Source organism: Thamnophis elegans, chromosome 2 (assembly GCF_009769535.1).
Source record: "Thamnophis elegans isolate rThaEle1 chromosome 2, rThaEle1.pri, whole genome shotgun sequence".
Classification (NCBI taxonomy): Eukaryota; Metazoa; Chordata; class Lepidosauria; order Squamata; family Colubridae; genus Thamnophis; species Thamnophis elegans.
In genome coordinates, this window is record NC_045542.1 from 137,212,248 (window position 1) to 137,230,950 (window position 18,703).

The 18,703-nt window shown below is 43.1% G+C and overlaps 1 protein-coding gene across 1 annotated transcript in view; it reads left to right on the forward strand.

Annotated features, from left to right (window-relative positions):
* Positions 1–14,897: 14,897 nt before the first annotated feature.
* The window catches only part of PRICKLE2 (prickle planar cell polarity protein 2), a 162,866-nt gene continuing 159,060 nt past the window's right edge, over positions 14,898–18,703 (forward strand). The window contains exon 1 of the mRNA XM_032238880.1: positions 14,898–15,668. The gene's annotated coding sequence lies outside the window, so the exon portion shown is untranslated. The remainder of the gene's footprint in view (positions 15,669–18,703) is intronic.

Here is an 18,703-nt window from a genome sequence, read left to right on the forward strand (position 1 = left end):
TAGAAGGGAAAAAAATAATAAAAAAATCTGCTATAAAGAAAAATAAATTGAGCAGATGATAGCAAAGAAGAGGGAATCTGCTGTCCCAAGCTGAGATGAAACTACCAATTGTTTTTCTGTGGCTCCGGAATCCTCATGAGACTATGCTTTTAAACTTCAGTGGCAGGGGTTAGCAACCTCAGAAAACTAGCAACGTAGTCTCACATTTTGATGAACTGAACTCACAAACCCTAAGATAGAGCACCACTGTTTTAAAAGCAGAGAATCTCCCTCCCTCGTCAACGGTCCAGGAAAAAATGAAAAATTGTGGTCTGTGCAATATTGCTCTGCTTCTTCGGCCCTCACCCCGCCCCACCTCCACACACACACATATGCAGGCCATTTAACACAAGATTGCCTATCCCTGCTGTAAACCGATGTGAGATGCTTTGCCACAGCTGCTGTAAACAAAGAGGACAGTGATGGGTGTCCATTTCAGGAGCGGCCCAGCTGCTGATCGCACCCAGCCCAGCTCTTAGATTTTGTAATACCTTAAAGAAATAGGCTCATCTGTTGGCTGCTTTAATAAATAACCATGACGGAGCTGGGCTTCATGAATTTGCCTTAGGATTTTGTGAGTCCTGTAATCTACGCTGTCTTTTCCTGTGTATATTCCTAACGAGTTCCATACTCTCGTTAGTATGAAAAAAATAATCATCATTTTCTGTTCCTTTTATCCATGCCGTTCCTAGTTTATATAATTATATAATTCCTGGTTTTATATATAATTGCTTCAGCAGACTCACTGAAATGTGAGGTTCAGGTGCGTTGATCTATACCCAGAATGGGGTGAATATAGATTGAAATACAGTTGTTCCAGGAGTGGTTTAAGAGTGGGAAAACTAAAAACAGTGGCAGCAACTAAGAAAATGATAAACAGGAAGGTTTGGGGAAGATTGAAGGGTGGACAGACAGAATGTGTACACTGGGATACAGGAAATGGATGAAGGGCGGAAGGGGGAGGAAATAGCAATAGCACTTACACTTATATATCACTTTCCAGTGCTTTCCAGCCCTCTCTAAGCCATTTACAGAGTCAGCATATTGCCCACCACAATTTGGGTTCTCGTTCTACCCACCTTGGAAGGGTGGAAGGCTGAGTCAACCTTGAACCTGGTGAGATTTGAACTGCCAAATTGCAGACAGCAGAAGTAGCCTGCAGTACTGAACTGTAACCACTGTGCCACCATGGCTCAAGAAGGAATAATCCTGGGAAGATGGGGGTAGGGAAAGAAGCAGGCAGGTGAGCTATGCTGTTCTGCGATAATGGTGGCAGCTTTACTACTCTGCCTTGATGGCATTTTTTTGTATTTAACTCATTTCATTGTATTTCAATTTTATAATCAAAGAGAGAAGCTTAGAAATTTCCTGACAGTTAGAAAAATTAATCAGTGGAACAACTTTCCTCCAGAAGTTGTGAATGCTCCAACACTGGAAGTTTTTAAGATGTTGGATAACCATGTGTCTGAAGTGATATAGGGTTTCCTGCCTGAACAGGGGGTTGGACTAGGAGACCTCCAATGTCCCTTCCAACTTTGTTATTCTATTCTATTCTATAAATTATGGGCGGTCACAGTCAGCTGATATTTAGATAATCTCTGGCATTTTGTCAGAGGATAGTCAGTTGTTGTTCAATGGTGTTAAATGTCCCAATGCAGGCTGTAAGCTGTTCTGCTGTAAAGTCAATTGCAAGCTGCCTTCAGATGTTGTGGGTGCTTCATCAATGGAGGTTTTTAAGAAGAGACTGGACAGTCATTTATCTGAAATGGTATAGGATCTCTTGCTTGAGCATGAGGCTGGACTAGAAGACATCCAAGGTCCCTTCCAGCTCTATTCTGATTCTGATTCTGCCTTTTACAATTGACTAGTTGTGGTTTTGTCAATGTCAGTGGTGCTGAAGTGATATTAAAGATGTTTTGGGACTGCATCCCAGGCCCTTATTATTATTACTATTGGCACTATCTTTATTGTCTTTTGGCAGAGTCATTCTACTTCTGTTTACAGCTTTTTGTGTTTTTAAATTTTCTTCAGTTCTTTCTGTTCCCTTCTGCAGTCTCCAGTATTACAATGTCCACTTCTTTTTCTTATCAACAATTGTTAAGTTTTATTAACATTGCTTTAAAATTCATATCATAACCTTTCCCAATGGATTTTGCTCACAGAATTCACAAACACTGCCTTCATCAAAATTCAGTTTTATATTTGAAAAGCAATGAATTACAAAATCAGAACTAGTAGGATGTGTTGGTGCCTTAGTGCATGTCAAAGAGTCACCACTGCTTGTTGCTTCTCTCACCCACATAGATGGTTCACAACTGGATTTTTCATCACACCTCCCAAAAAGGTTACCGATGATAAATGGGAAATGCTAGAGATGAGTCATTTTCTTCACTTCCTAGATCTGCCTTCTATAGTCTAGGTTCTCTTCAGATATTGGGTCAGCTCCCAGAATTCTCAGTGTTAATCAAGTTGAATTCTGGGAACATAATTCCTCACATCTAGAGGGCAATCTGTCAAGGTGATAATTTAAGAGCTGACCAGTTGATGCAGTGGTGGGAATCAGTCAGCAGTGTCTTTGGCTGTTATCCCTTTAAGAGCTTGTGTAATGGTTTTTGTGATTTCCTGTGCTAGAACAGCTTTTTGCAAATTAATTGTCCTCTAGATGTGGGGAATTCTGTTTCCAGAATTCTGTAGGAATTTTTTTTCCAGTGAAAACTTGGAATTTTGAAAAAATTGAATTGCAAGTTTATGGTCACTGACTTATCACCCTCACTGTACTTCATTCAGAATGGGAACAGTTATACTTCTGTATCTGAATTTTTTTTAAAAAAAACATGAGAATGAGAATCTAATTAACACATTTTAGAAAACAGATACTGTTCAATGAAAAATTTGACAGCCATTCTCCAAAATGCTTGGTTTGAAAAATACGTGTTCACCTATGCCTTCCCCTCCAGCAAAGGACGGCATTAACTTCCTATTGAATCCTATGACTATATACTGCTCATCCACATGTTGTTTCCTACTCCAGCATAGCTTGTATCTATTTTCCATATAATTTTTCACACAGTCTCCTTTCCCTTATTTTGCTTTGATAGATATTTTCCTACTGTTTGCTAATCTGTGTAATAAAAGGTAGCCTGAGCCACATGCGGTTCTGTTAGATGGTGGATCATCATGTCTAAGCCAAAGTCTTTAAATTACAATTTTGCAAACAAAGTTCTTGCTTGCTTTTGCCTGATTGAGTTTCAGTCCATTTTTTTTCTTTGCTTCAATTAATATAGTCCATCATGAGAAGGAGAGGTTAGCAAGGAGACAGAGCAGGACTCTTATCAAATGTTTGTTTTTACTCCAGATGAAGCAAATTTTTAAACCAGACTTACATCTTTGACTGCCAGGAATGAAGAAAGCTGAAGAGGGAGTTAAGGCATGCCTGAATGTTGGTTTATGTGTTGAAGGAAGGATGCTTTCCTGGAACAAATTATTCTGCCCCATAAGTGGCGATTCAAGGCCCACATTTAAATGGATTCCTCAGAGCAGTTAACATTTTGTATGATCTTTGTGGCAGGAGGGGGGAAAAACTATTTAAAATCATTCTCTTTGTTTGTCCTTGCAACTTTAATGAGAGTTAATCTGCAGTTATAACTGATGTATTAATGATGGTATCAGAGGTGGGTTGCTCCTGGTTCGGCCCAGTTTGGCCAAACTGGTAGTAGTGATTTGGCTTAGTCTTTTCTGCCATAGTCAGCATGTTTCTGCACATGCGCAGAACAATTAACGGTCAACTATGCATGTGCAAGCATGGCACACGTGTGTGTGTGTGAAGTGAGCATTTGCGCGCACGAAGGGAACCGGTACCAACCGGTACAGGAATCCACCCCTGGATGGTATTCAACAATCACAGAACTAAGATTTTCACTATGGTCCCTTAAGAAACCACAATGGCTTGGATCTCTCAAAAGACTAAACCATTATGAATGGGTTCACATGTTGTAATACATTGGCGCTAAACCATAATATGACCTAATGCAAACCCAACCAGTAGTTTGAGATTGTACCTGCTAAAAGTATACCTGTGTGGTCAATGGATCCATATCTACTATGCAATCAGTGGCCATTTTCACAGCTACAGCCTGAATGAATTCAAGTGGAATAATAATAATACATTTAAAAATCACTGGATCGCGTGTAATTGGCTATTTCTGGCTCCACTGCTTTCTCTTTTTATTGACAGAATGTTATCCATAGAAACTGGTCCTAGTGTATTTTTTTTGGCAACTGGTGCTCTGGTTTTAAGCCAAAATTGGGCCTCGTTGTTTATAGAGTATTATTAGTGGTGGCTTTAGGGTTGTTGGGATTTTTTGCAAATTGTAGACTTTTTGAGTTTTACTATTTTTGCATCAGGCCATAAAACCATGGATTCCCCCATGCCTCAAGATCCCCATTATCACTCAACTATTACCAATCAAGCAATGCTGGTCAGTGAGGGAAATAAATATGAATACATTTTAAAATAACATTCGTGGAAATGTGGAAGAAGATATAGTGAGAAAATAATCCTTTAGCTTTGGGGAGTAATATATTCCACAGATTTGGCCTTGTGCCTTTCAAGCTTGGCTGCCTTAAGGGAGTAAGCCTTCACCGAAAATAAAGGGGCTTACTCCTTTAAAAAAACATGTCTAGGGTTGTGCTGCAAATCCATATAATTAAAATAAGAAAACTTCATAAAGTCATCAAACATTCACCAAATGTTCACTGAGTATTCTGAGATGCTGTTTGTAGAACAATTCTCTTGTTATAATTCCATCATTGTCTCTGACACATTGCCAGGAGTCTGGTGTGTATGCACGTGACTGTATATCCAGTATATGCATTATTTGGCATGTGCAGTGTCTCGGATTCAGTTCCAAAAAGTGGAGCAAAAATGTAGGAGCATCTGCCTACACAATTCTTTAAAGCTGCTTCACCTTTTCTGGGTGAATTCTGCAGAATTCCCTTTGGCAACTGCCAGATGTTCCCAGAAAAGACATAACTGCTTTAAAGAGCTGCAAACAAGTGCTACATGGGCACTTCCACAGCTTGAAGCTTCTTTCGGGAAATGAATACAAATCTTTGCATATATTAACATCAATGAGATATCTCTATGGGTGGATCTATTTGTGAAACTTATCCTATTGTGGTTTGCTTTGGACCACAACAGATTCAGACAGTGAGGAGATTGGGGAGGAACATGGGCCAGTCCTGGAGTCTGGGGAAGGCTCTGATGAGGGCTCTGTGTCGGAGGCAGAGAGAGGGCCAGAGCTGTATGTCAGTTATCAGCTACCTTCAGAGTTAGACATCAGTGAGGCAGATGAACAGCTGGAGCCTCTTCCTAGTATGTGCATGTGCAGAGTTGCCAGATGAAGGGAACAGCTAAAGAACAGTGGTTGACTTTGGAGTAAGGCCACAGGTGGACGATGAATGGTCCCTCCCAGGGGAAATAAAAGAGGAGCAAAAGGGGAGTGGAGTTTGCAGGAGACAATTAGTTCGCATAATTGATTCGTGACTCTCCGAGACTCCTTGCCAAGTTTTGCAGATATCGGCCTTTCAGCTCTTCAAGCCAGATAAGGTCTGTGACTGTAAATCCTCCCTTGAAACACTTTGCTAGATGTGAATGAGAATTCACAGTAAATTAATAAAATGGTTTTTTGTCAGGACAAGGAGTTTGCTTCATGTTTTTGGAAAGGGTAGGTCAGAACATATCCTTATCAGAATATCAAAAGGTACATAATTTTAGAGTTCATTTATGAAAAATTAAGGCAATCCCCCTCAAATTTTGCTATGCTGCTTCATCAAGGCAGAGTGGTTGCTCCTAGGAAGGATGAGCGAAGAATTTTGGGTGTGAATGCTAAGATGGTAAGCTCCCAGCAGAGTCACCCGAGGTCATCCCAGCTGCCCAACTAAAGCAGGGACATAAATTTCAAGAGAGGAAGATGCTGGAGACAAAATACCATTTCATACTGTATGGGAGAAGGCACTAGGAAACAATTCCAGAAACCACACCAATAGGCAGTATGCTAATGATGTAATGTTAGATAATGATCCCTTGGGTGGGATAGCACTGAACATGTTACTGAGGAAGAAGTGAGCATCTTTCCAAGTCCTCAACTTATGACCACAGTTGAGCCCAAAATGTCCATTGCGAAGTGAGTTTTGCCCCATTTTTGATCTTTTCTGCCACAATTGTTAAGCAAATCACTGCAGTGGTTAAGTTAGTAACACGGTTGCTGAGTGAATCTGTTTTCTCCAATGATTTTGCTTGTCAGATGATTGAAAACAGTGATCACGAGACCCTGGGACACTGCAACCATCATAAATACATGCCAGTTACCAAGTGTCTGAATTTTGATCCCGTGATCACCGGGATGCTGCAATGGTCGTCAATGTGAAAAATAGCTATAGGTCATATTTTTCAGTGCCTCTGTTAACTTTGAATAGTCATTAATGGTTGTTAGTCGAGGACTACCTATACTAATGATAATCATGATCTGGCTAGATTCAAGTTGATGGGATATCTAGTTCCAATGTTGCAAACCCAGCATTACAATGAAAACGTGGAATATAAGAAACACAAGAAACATAAACATGGGAAGTTCAGCGTCATTGACATCTTAGATATTACATCAGCAAATTGAAATGGACTGGAACTGAAGACTTTGAGTCCAAAGATAGTAGCATATATTGTTCAGAACAAGATACTTAAAGAAGCTACAATTGTTTTCATAGTCCGGAAAGATATAGAAAACACAATATGTGGGTCCAACTGAAAAACATATTTTTCCTTTTATTTTAATTAATTACGACTCTTGTGTTTCATCTGCTAGTCTACGGCTGAATGAAGGTCGATTTGATTTGATATCAGTTAGACTTCTCAGGCAACCCTTCAATGTGGGAATTATCCAGGTTTATGCTCTGATCACTGATGCAGAAGAGGAAGAAGTTGATGAGCTTTCTGGTCAAGTTCAATCTGAAATTGACAGAATAAGAGAGTAAAATCGGCTGCTTGCGGTTTATTTATTTATTTAGACAATTTATATTGCCGCCTTCTCGCACATGGCGAAATGCCAAAATTGGAAATACGGAGGAGAAAAACAGGGTTGGGCTGAATAGCCCAGGAAAAGAAGCAGGAGAATGAATTACCAATTTCTACTAATCCAATCATTTATTCATTGGTAACAGTTTTTTTTCAAACAACCCAAAACTACAATGATCTATATGGGCACTACCAGTTAAAGCACAGCAAAATGAAATTGACTATATTATTGTGTAAAGATTTTGAAAGGTTCAGTTATAATAGCAAAGATGGGGGTGGGGGCGAGGTTAGCTGAGGAACGAATCAAAAACTACTCATGTGTAAGTTCTAAGTCAAGCTAAAGAAGAAGAAAACCAGCCATTTTCCTCTGTATGATATTGAGCCTCTGCCCAGTATTTTCAAGGAGAACATCAGGAATCACTTTGAAGTCCTGAACCTTACTGACAGAGAACAGGAAGAACTGTGGATTGAAATCAAAGAAGGGCCAATATGAAACGACAGTGTCAAATACCTAGAAACAAGAAAGCAGACTTGATATCAGTGGAATTGCCAGTAGAAGTTGCCAAGAAGAGAAAAGAAGCCAAGTCTTAAGAAAGACAAAGGACTTAGGAACGAATTTAATAAAGAATCTAAGAACAATGGAAGAGAAGACAAGAAGCAATATTGCAGCATTTCTAGAGACATCAAAGATGAAAAATGTAAAGGCCAACCATCTTTAGAAAAGGACAAATAACAAGAGACGTTATTGCTGAGGCAGACTAGATAATTCAGAAAGCCGAAGAAGTCAGTATGTGCTTCACTGAGTAGAGAAATGCCTTCAACTGGCAATTAAGGCATTGAAGTGGTAGATATCTTCTGCCTTTTAGACAACAGTAAAGGAACAGCAGTCAAGAAATACACTGCAGATTAGCACTTGAAAGGACAGCAATGAAATTAGCAATAGCAATAGCAATAGCAGTAGACTTATATACCGCTTCATAGGCCTTTCAGGCCTCTCTAAGCGGTTTACAGAGAGTCAGCATATTGCCCCCAACAATCTGGGTCCTCATTTTACCCACCTCGGAAGGATGGAAGGCTGAGTCAACCCTGAGCCGGTGAGATTTGATTAATATCCAGGTGCTGCTTTACGTCTATATTTAAAAATACAAAAATAACACAGGCAACTGTTTTCCCTGCGACTCTCTGTAAATGTGAAAGTTGAACTTTGAAGTAGCAAAATAGAAATAAATATTATTTGGGTTTTTGAATTTTGGTGTTGAAGAAGACACCTGAGAATACAATTGGCAGCTGAAGCAAAATATAGATCAGAGCAAATCAATCCAGAATTCTTGGTTGAGGTACAAATGATTATGTTCCAAGTTGTTATAGTTTGCACTTATTATGCAGTGATACAACTTTCACAAGAAGTCTATTTTTACTGGGAAATGCGGAAGAAAGGAGAAAAGAACAACTACTAGCAAGGTGAAGCACAATTAGAAGACCAGAAATGTCAGACTGGGACAGATCATTATCCTGGAGAAAGTCTTTCTGTCCATTGCTATGAGTCAGCCCTGTTAGAGGACATTTAATCAAAACTTAATATAATGGTAAATAAAATATTTCCATACTCAATAACATCCAGCCCATTGAACACTGATGTTTTTTCCTATGCTAGATCAGAGTATCTGAGCTGATTTTATAGAGGCCATTCCTAAATAAGTAACTGAAAAATAAACAACTCCTTAGCAATTCTACAATGTTAGAAAATTCTGCTGATTTTGCTAATTTAGAGGGGAACTTCCTAGAATTTGGCTGAATTGTCTTAGATCAGGAGTCCTCAAACTATGGCCTGTGGGCCAGATATGGACCACCAAAGCCATTAATGTGGCCCGTATGGGGCCATGAGGCTGCCCTGCACACATCACCCTACCTTCTGGAGGCTGAGGAGGCCAAAAATGGGAGTGCAGAGGCCTCCCTGGTCTCCAAAGATGGGAGGGAGGGAGGGAGCAAGAGGACACACACATACACACACGGAAGTCCCTGACACACACCCCAAGACAGTCAAACCCTTCACTAACTTGCTTTCCACCCCCAGGAGCATAACAAATTAAAGTTTAATTTGTATGTATTGTTTAATGGTCTGCTAAATTGGCCACACCCACCCAGTGACATGACCACACCCACTCCCAAGCCGGTCTGCCCCCCCCAACAGTCTGAGGGATCATGAATTGGCCCCATTTAAAAAGTTTGAGGACCCCTGTCTTAGATGGTGTGGTGCTGGTCAATTGTTCCCTCTGTTATTGTTGTTTTAAAAGAAAGAAGTGTCTTGTTCTAGCTTGTGACATGCAGTATATATTCAACCTATTTAGCTGCTTAGAAGGTCTTGTCTAGCACAGCAGGATTTTCACTGCCTCCCTTGCCTATGCCCTAATAATTGTATTTATGGATATTATAAACAGACCAATGCTGTTTTCACACTGCTGGCTGGCTCTTCCTACCACTTCTTCTCCTAGGGAAAATTTTAATGGCCTTATCTGAATGTTGGTTTCCACGTTTTTCTTTCAGGAGCATTAAGCTCCTGAAATTCAGGAGAATTAGGCTCCCCCCCCCCCAAGGACTTATCTTTCTAGACATGCAGCTTTAAATACCATTCTGACAATCCTAATTTCTGTTATTAATAAATCCGATTGATTTGCAGAGCCACAGAGATATGGAAAGAAACAGGGATTGTGGGATACTTTTTAACATATTGATCTAACGTTATTTGCCATGCTTTGTTTTTGAGATATCTACTTTGAATCTTGGCAAAGGGGGATGTATATATTTTAAAAGATTTTCAAAATGGGAAAATGTATTTACTGGGGAAAATAGTCCAGGGAAAATATAGATGGAGTTGAGAACAAGTCCTGTTCAGTTGGAGCTTCTGTGAAAAAATGCTGCCTTAGGTTACTGTGAGTGACAAATCATAAAGTAACATTGCTCATGCAGGTGATTCTTTTTAGATAACACTACAGACAGGCTGCTAGAAAAGTAGGACATAGGCAGAGTGAGGATCACAGGTCTGGACCTCAGATCTAAAATCCAGAGCTCAAAAATCCGGGGACGGCAGATGAAACGTGTCTTTAACATCTGAGAAATCGTAAATAAACCAGGCAACTGCACCACCAGTAGTTCCCCCGCCCCCACTCATTCACTGCATCTTATTTTGTAAGCATGCAGCCTAGTCAGTGGGCCACCCAAAACTTAATATAGTTACTTTATTCATTTTTGATCAGAAACATTTTTTTTATCCCTTTCCATGTCCTACACATTTTATGGCAAGAAGTTCATCAAAGGCTTAGCAGAAACAGCCTCAAGTTTTATTTGCGCAGCGCCGTGGGACTTTGAAAGGTGAGCTGCCTGCACAGAGAACATTTTCTTCTGTTTTAATCAAGGTTATTAAAGCTTTGCTCGTTTCTTTGTTAGTTGTGTTAGCAGTTCTGAGAATTGGACAGGAGCGGTGTGCGGCCTTTTCAAAAGGACATGGAATGGAGCAGAAGGTTTTGCATCTAGTAACTATATTAACTATACCTTTGCACGGAATAGCTTCAATTAAAAGGAACTGGCACCTTCAGTTAGCAGATGGTAGACGGACTTAGGCTTAGATCAATCTTTCCCTAACCAGATGTACTCCATATGGGCTAGGTTCCAACCCCTTAAGTTCTGTTATGCCAGTTCAAATCCAAGCAAGACAAGAGATGTAGACAGAAGAAGTCTTCCACTTATCACCATTCATTTAGTGACCACTCAACTTACAACCTCAGTGGAAAAAAAAACAATTTGCAATTGGTCTGTGCACATGACCATCACAGCATTTCCATGGTCACATGATCAAAATTTGGGGGTTTGGCAACTGACATGTATTTACGGTTCCACCACAAAACCGTGTTCGACTAAAGGGCGCTCGACGAAACCGCGTAGCTGACGTCATCACAGCGCGACAACAGCGCGGAGAAAAAAGCACGCTGTGAACGCTAAACCTAAAATTAACCCCTAAACCTAAACCTAACCCCCCCTAAACCTAATCCCAAACCTAACCCTAAACCTAACCCTTAACCTAACGCTAAACCTAATCCTAACCCTTAACCTAACCCTAAACCTAACCCTAACCCTAACCCTAACCCTTACCCTTACCTTAACTTGAATCGGCTTGCTTTAAAAGCGCTATTTAAAGCGCCCTTCTTTCTCCGCGCTCGCTGTTGTCGTCCTGTTGATGATGTCAGCGACGTGGTTTCATCGGGCGCGCTTTAGTCGAGCGCGGTTTTGTCGTGCCACAGTATTTACAACTGTTGCAACATCTTGGGGTCACCTGAACTCCATCTGAGACTTTCCCAGCTGGCTTCCAGCAGCGAAGTAGATGGGAGAAAGTTGGATTCACTTAAAAACTGCAGTGTTTCACTTAGCCATAGCAAAAAAAGATCATAAAAAGGTGCAACTCACTTAGCCACCACCATGACTTTATAACAGAAATTCTGATCCCAATTGTGATTGTAAGTTAAGGACAACCTGTATAGCAATAGCAATAGCACTTATATACCACTTCACAGTGCTTTACAGCCCTCTCTAAGCCATTTACAGTCAGCCTATTGCCCACCCCCCACCCAACAATTTAGGTCCTCATTTTACTGTCCTCCGATGGATGAAAGACCGAGTCAACCTTGACCCGGTGAGAATTGAACGGCTGGCAGTTGGCAGAATTAGCCTGCAGTACTGCATTCTATAGTCAAGCACCTTGCAGGCCGGATCCAGCCCCCGGCCCTTGAGTTTGACACCCCTGGTCTAGATGTTTCAGTTAGTATAAAATGCAACTACCAGGCTATTGATTAATGCATGATACAGGACAGGGGTGGGTTTCTCGCCCCGTTCCAACCGGTTCGGTTGGAACGAGGCCGGCGGCATCCTCGCGCACGCACGCGGCGTCCTCGCGCACGCACGCAGCACGTGCATGCGTACTAGCGTCTGCGCAATGCTCCAGCTGCTCCTGGAGGATCGCGCAGGCGCTGTATGCGTTCTGCGCATGCGTAGAAGCGCAGAATTAGTAAAAACTGGGTAAGGAGCGGGCGCGGGTGTGCGGGCGCGCGCGGGCGCGGGGGGGGGGGGGGCTTCGCCGTTCCCGGAAGTTACTTACTTCCGGGTTCGGCGACCAACCGGATCGCAGGGACCAGTGCGAACCGGTCGAAACCCACCCCTGATACAGGAAGACTTGCATTGTCGGCAGTCCTGCATTCGTTGCCAGTTGCATTTAGGTTCCTATTTAAATTATTGGTGTTTACCTTCAAAGGTCTTAAGCAGCTTGTGGTCTATGAACACATGGAAGTGGCTATTTTAGAATGAGCCTGTTTAGACAATATGATCATCAGTAGAGCTTCCTTAAAGACACCTTCACGCTGATAGGAAGAAGAGGCCCTTCTCCTGTGCAGCTCCCAAGGGCAGGTATCAGTGGTGGTATTCAATTTTTTTTACTATCAGTACTGTGGGTGTGGCTTTGTGGGTGTGGCAAGGCTTTGTGGGTGTGGCAAGGCTTTGTGGGCGTGGCACGGGAAGGATACTGCAAAATCTCCATTCCCTCCCCATCCCACTAACCTTTCCAGCTTCATTCTCCTGTTCAGGGCAACAAAAGAAGATCAGCTGGGAGGCGGGGCCAGCCTATTTGCCAGTTCTCCGAACTACTCAAAATTTCCGCTACCGGTTCTCCAGAACCTATCAGAACTGGCTGAATACCATCTCTGCTGGTATGTTCTCCTTGGAATTTGCAGCCAGTCCCCACTTTTTCTGTTCTGGAAAAGAACCAAGGTCTTCCTCGTTCACATAACTTTTTCCGTCTGCATTAAGTGACAGTGACTTTTAACCAGTTTTATCCTAGTTTAAAGTTGAAAAATAAAAGAATGTTAAACTTTGAGTGGCCTTTGGATTTCAAAAAGCAGGAATTAATCATGAGGATTAATTTGGCAACTATGAAGCTGTAGTAAAATACATCGTATGTTCTAATTTGGAAGGCAGCATCAGAGATCTCCCCAGGAGCGTTATAGAAATTTGGGTTGATAAGATGTGCATTCATTAAATCAGGTTCTTTTAGAAAAGAGCCTGCAGCATTTTTCATCTTTGCTCAAATCTTGCGGGAATTCAGTGCCTCCTTCCCTCCCTCCTGTACAGAGAGAATCACTACCGAAAAGAAGGCCAGTGTGCAAGACTTCTATTTACCTGTTGTCCCTACCTGCGAGATACTGAATTAATAATAGCCACTTAATAAAAACACTGACCACATTTACACAGAATGCTTAAAGCGAATTAGCCTGTTTTCTGGGCTCGTGCAAAACATTGAATCATAAATTAGCCCAATAGGCAGAATCTACACAAGGCTCTTAAGCACAAAAATAAAATCGTATGTCAAGTGAATGCAGATACACATAGTTCAATGTGTTTTGCAACTGCACCCACTGAATGGGTACATATGCAAATGCATGCATGCATAGGGAAAGCGCGCGGATGCAAATGCATCCAGGTTTGTCCAACCAGTTTTGTTATGATGCTGAATCCTTGTACCTTTCTGAGCCCGAAATCTAAAACCCTGCAGGGCTGGAGAGCAGGATGTTTGAAGGATAGTTTCCCTCCATAGGGACTGCTAAGAACCCCGAGACAATAACAATCGCAATTCTGCCCGCAACCTTCTTTACAAAGGGCAACTAATTGGCAAACGAGGGACTGACCCGTCCTGTCCTGGGCTATAGAAGCTCAAGCAGCTCGCCTAATTGATGTGCATTCTAGCTCTTTCTCTCTCTCCCTTCCCCATTTTTTGACGAAAGGGTTGTGTACATACAGTGTGTGTGTGTCTGTGTGTGTGTCTATATGTATATCTGTGTGTGTGTGTGTATATATATATACACACACACATATACATACATATGCATGTATGTACATGCATACATATAATAAACACACACACACACACAAGGAGGCTCAGTGGCTAAGAGCTGAGCTTGTCGGTCAGAAAGGTCAGCAGTTCAGCGGTTTGAATCCCTAGCACTGCGTAATAGAGTGAGCTCCCATTACTTGTCCCAGCTTCTGCCAACCTAGCAGTTCCAAAGCATGTAAAAATGCCAAGTAGAAAAAGAGAGATCACCTCTGGTGGGAAGATAACAGCTCTCCATGCGCCTCTGGCGTTTAGTCATGCCGGCCACATGACCACAGAGACGTCTTAGGACAGCGCTGACTCTTCGGCTTTGAAACAGAGATGAGCACTGCCCCCTAGAGTCAGGAACGACTAGCACTTATGTGTGAGGGGAACCTTTACCTTTTTACACACACAAACACACATATATGTGCATATGCATATATGTGTGTGTGTGTGTGTGTGTGTATGTAGGCACACACACCTATACATGTACATATACACATACACACGCATATATATACATACATACGTGTGTTTGTGTGTGTGTATTCTGTGTCTCCAGTTTTACCTTCACCGTTTTTCTCCCCTTTCCGCTGCCTCCCCGACCAGACCGGCCAACGCGGGGGTGGGGGTGGGGGTGGGGGTGGGAGGCGGGAGGCGTCAAGGGCCGGCGGAGAGGATCGGGCGTTAACACAGACCGGAGAGAGAAAAAAAGGACAACCTGATTTGCATGTCAATATAAACCCGAGGCGCTTGGCCAGCCAATTCGCTGAACTGCCCGAACGCGCTTTTTTGACTTGCTGACATCACGCGCGGGGCTTATTAGCATGCAGGCGAGGCCAGCTCTGCATCGGCTAGCGTTCTGAGCCCCGGCGCGCGACCAGCCCAGCCCAGCCAGCCAGCCCGCCCGCAGCCCTCGAGCCCGCCCCGGGCCCTTTTGGAGGAGGCTGCCCGAGCCGCTCCGATTCGGCGAGGGAGGGAGGGGCTCCTCCACATTGGACCCAGCCTCGCTGGCTGGCTGGCTGGCTCGGGCGGTCATTCGCTGTAATCCAAACCGGATCGCTGGAAGAGGCAGCCGACTTGTAGGGAAAGCAGGAGCGGAGCGGGGGAGAGAGAGAAGAGAGAGAGAGAAAACCCAGCTCGGATCGCGGGGAAAAGCGATGCTGGGCTCTGGAGCCGAAACGAGGGCTCCCTCGCCTCCACCGCCCCACTGACGGCAGATTTTTTCCCCCTTCCAAGCCGCCCTATGCTTTCGCTGTGTGTGTGTGTGTTTAATGTGCTTGCGTGCCTGCCTCCCGAGAGGCTCCTCTCTTTTTTTTGACAAGAAGCCTGCTGTTGTTGCTCATTTGGAGAATATCTCCCGCTAGCGAATCCGAGCCTCCTTGCAAGAACACAGAGAGAGAGGAAAGAGAGAGAGAGAGAGATTTCTGAGAAGAGAGGAACGAGATACTTAATAAGGCTGCTCTTTTTTTTCTGGGGCTTTGCGAGCAAGTCCTCCCCGAAGAAAAGTAAAGTCCCTTTGAAGAAAAAAAAAGTCGTCATCATCATCATTTTTTAAAAAAAGACAGAGAAAGGAAAAAAATCCGTGGGATTGTAGAGAGAAAACACCTCGGCGTTGGGAGTTTGGAGCGACTGGGGAAAACACAGGTAAAAAAGGGATTGCTGCCGTTTCGGGGAATTCGGTATCTGAGGTTGGGGGAAGCTTCGCGGTCGTAAGATGGGAGCGAGTCACGTGACAAGCGGGGGGGGTTAACTTATGCAAGGACGGTCCTTGATTCGGAGCAGGGTCCGCTTTGGAAGAGAGCTTCGGATTCGCCGCGGTCGAGGATGGCCGCTTAAAGCGGGGCGAGGCGCTGCTGGGGTTATCTTTCCGTCGCTACCGACGCCAGCTCGGCTCTTTGAGACCCTGGAGTGGCAAAACCAGAGTTTTCGCAGGACGGGCAGGGTTGATTTATTTATTATTTTTGGCGAAGTGCGGGGCAGGGCGCCCAATGTGCAGAAATGCCCCCTTTTTATATATAGCAGCCTTCCTCTTCCTCCTCGGGATAGGCTAGTCTGGATTGGGCTGCTGGACTGACTGGCATTTGCCATCCTTCATCCCGGAAGGTTGGAAAAGATTCTGTTAACATGTTTGTGGGTTGAGACCGTGGGTGGGTGCGGGTGGGTGTTTCTGCTTTCATCTAATCCAGTGGTTCCCAATGTGAGGCCCACACCTGATGGGGGGGGATTTGATTTTTAATGGGGGCAATTTGAACCTTGTTTAAACCAAGTGAATGGTCTTTTAGGCTTCCTAAAAGTAGAGTTCACTTTTTGAAGTAAAGTAGGAATTATATGTTGGGGGGGGGGATCAAGATTTTAGAGATGCTTAGGTGGGGCATGGCCCCCCCAAAAAAAAGGTTGGGAACCACTGAATCTATTCACTTTGGTTTCCTGAAAGAGTTCCTCCTCAGAAATTTTAAGATTTTTTTTAGAGTCACTCATGTACTGAGTTGATATTTATACAGCTAGTAACAAGCTCTGTGGCGGTTGGTGGTGGTGATGGGCGATCATTTTCCTGAATGGTCAGCTGTGTTCTCTGGAGTCTCTGAAGCTTAGGGAGTTGTTTTTTTTCCCCTCCCAGCGGTTTTGTTTGTCCTGCCTTTTCACCCTTGGATCAGTTTCCCCAGACTGGTTCTTGGGGAGTGTATTGGAAATCAACTGCCATGATTTGAATGGTGGAAGGTATGAAGATGCCAATTAGCCTAGCTTGAAAAGCGCTCCTTCCTAGTACTTGTCTTGTAGTGTCATTGTTTTTTTCTTTTTATCCAGTTGTTCCTTGTTTAGTGGTCTGTCTTGAACTTATCCTGCTCTTCTTTAATGATATTTCACATTCCGCGGAGCAGTGTGCCCGGAGGAGAGAAAATCAGGATATCTCATGCCAAGAGTTAAATGGGTGATCAGAGATAGTTGTTGTGTAGCTTTTCTGCTGAGGGAGAAAAGTCTGTGCATGTTTCATCTGATTGTTGAAGGATGCTTTTCCATTATCTTCTTGTCATGAGCTTGGGGCAAATCTAACAGAGTAATTTCCGTTTGCTCCAGGTGATGTGCGAGCTGTATCAAAACTATTCTTCCCCTGAATACATTCACAAGCCTGCTCATCATAACAGGGTTTAACAGGACAGCACATTTTCAAATAAGTAACTATACTTAAAAGACTCGTTTTGATATTCCTGAGCAAGTCGCTGAGCAGGAACCCTCACAAATATGTATGTGTTTTGTTAATCTTAAGTATCCGGAAGGTTTAAATGCACAATCTTCCACTATCTCGCACATGAAGACTGTTCCTTGTTGTGGTGGTTTTAAAATCAAGAATAGCTCTGAGGCTGTGGGAGGCAGCCGAGGGGGGTGGGGGTCGGTCCTTGCAAAACAATTTCCGAGAAGAATTGCCAGAGCAAACATTTGGAATGGAATGTCTAAGACGGTAAAACAGTTTGGAGGAAGGGAAGTAATGCTGGGAACAATTGCAGGGTGGTATGAAAGGCATCTGATGTTAGAAGGTGAATAAAAGCTTTTCTATCGTTCTAATGCAACATGGCTTCCAAACAAGAGTTTTGTGTCCGATTCTAATTCAAGCATCTCCCTCATCTCATCCTCACCAAGCATAGGTGAGGGGCACTGGGAACCTCACTATTTTGGGGGATGATCCGAAGTCTGCTGCTTGCGCCTGGGTAGCCCAGTGAGATACCACTGCTGTTGTGTGCAATTGTTGAACTCCCAACTTGCTTTACTTCCCCTTTAGCATGCGTGCACATTTAAAGCTTGAGATCTACTTTTTTTTTTACCCCCAGTTCCCTTCCTTGGTAGCAGATTTAGCTATGCATCAGCTTTGAAAATGTTAAGTGCCTGCATGCTAGACATGTAGATGGACTTCCAGTTAGGTTTAAAACAAAACAGGAATCTGTAAAATGAATCATTCATTCATGGGGAGGGCAAGTGGCTTTGTTTATTTAGCGATGAAGGACTTTATTGAGTTGGAATGTTATCTTGCTGAATCGGAAAGTAGGATTAAAAAAATGTGCAAACCCCCCTCCCCCCCTGAGCATACTCATACTATACCAATTGCTGTGGAAATAAGGAATATCCAAAGGTCTATTACTCCCTAAGTTTCCTTCTTCCCTGCCCCCCTCCCCTGCCAATTCTGCTTCCCTGCTTTAAAAAAAAGTGCACTTAAATGCTAGCATCTGCTCAGGGCACATGATGGTGTGGTTTGCATTGCTGGTAGAAATATGACAGCTCCTGAGAAGTTGCTTGAGGTTCTGTTTTACAGCCCTCCCATATGATTTTTTTTAACAATGTCTGCTTTGCAAAGTCCAGCTCTTGGGACAAACCTGGCATAAGATTATGAGAACAGTTAAAAAGGAAGATATATAGAATCACGGTCTGATAGATAGATACAGGGAGGCTGGCAAATAGATATTATTCTCTGGTGGTGGTGCTGAAGGGCTATGTTAACTTCACACCTAACTTCATTGGTGGGAACGCTTCGTAAGTTTGCAAAATTTAAGGCGTCTCATTTAAAGGGTGTCCTCTTGAAACTTGGAGAGCAGGCTGAACGATCTCCCACCACATCTGTCATGTCGCTCGTCGCCACCATTTGCCAAAGTTACCCTTGCATGTAGGCACAAGAAACAAAAATACAGGGT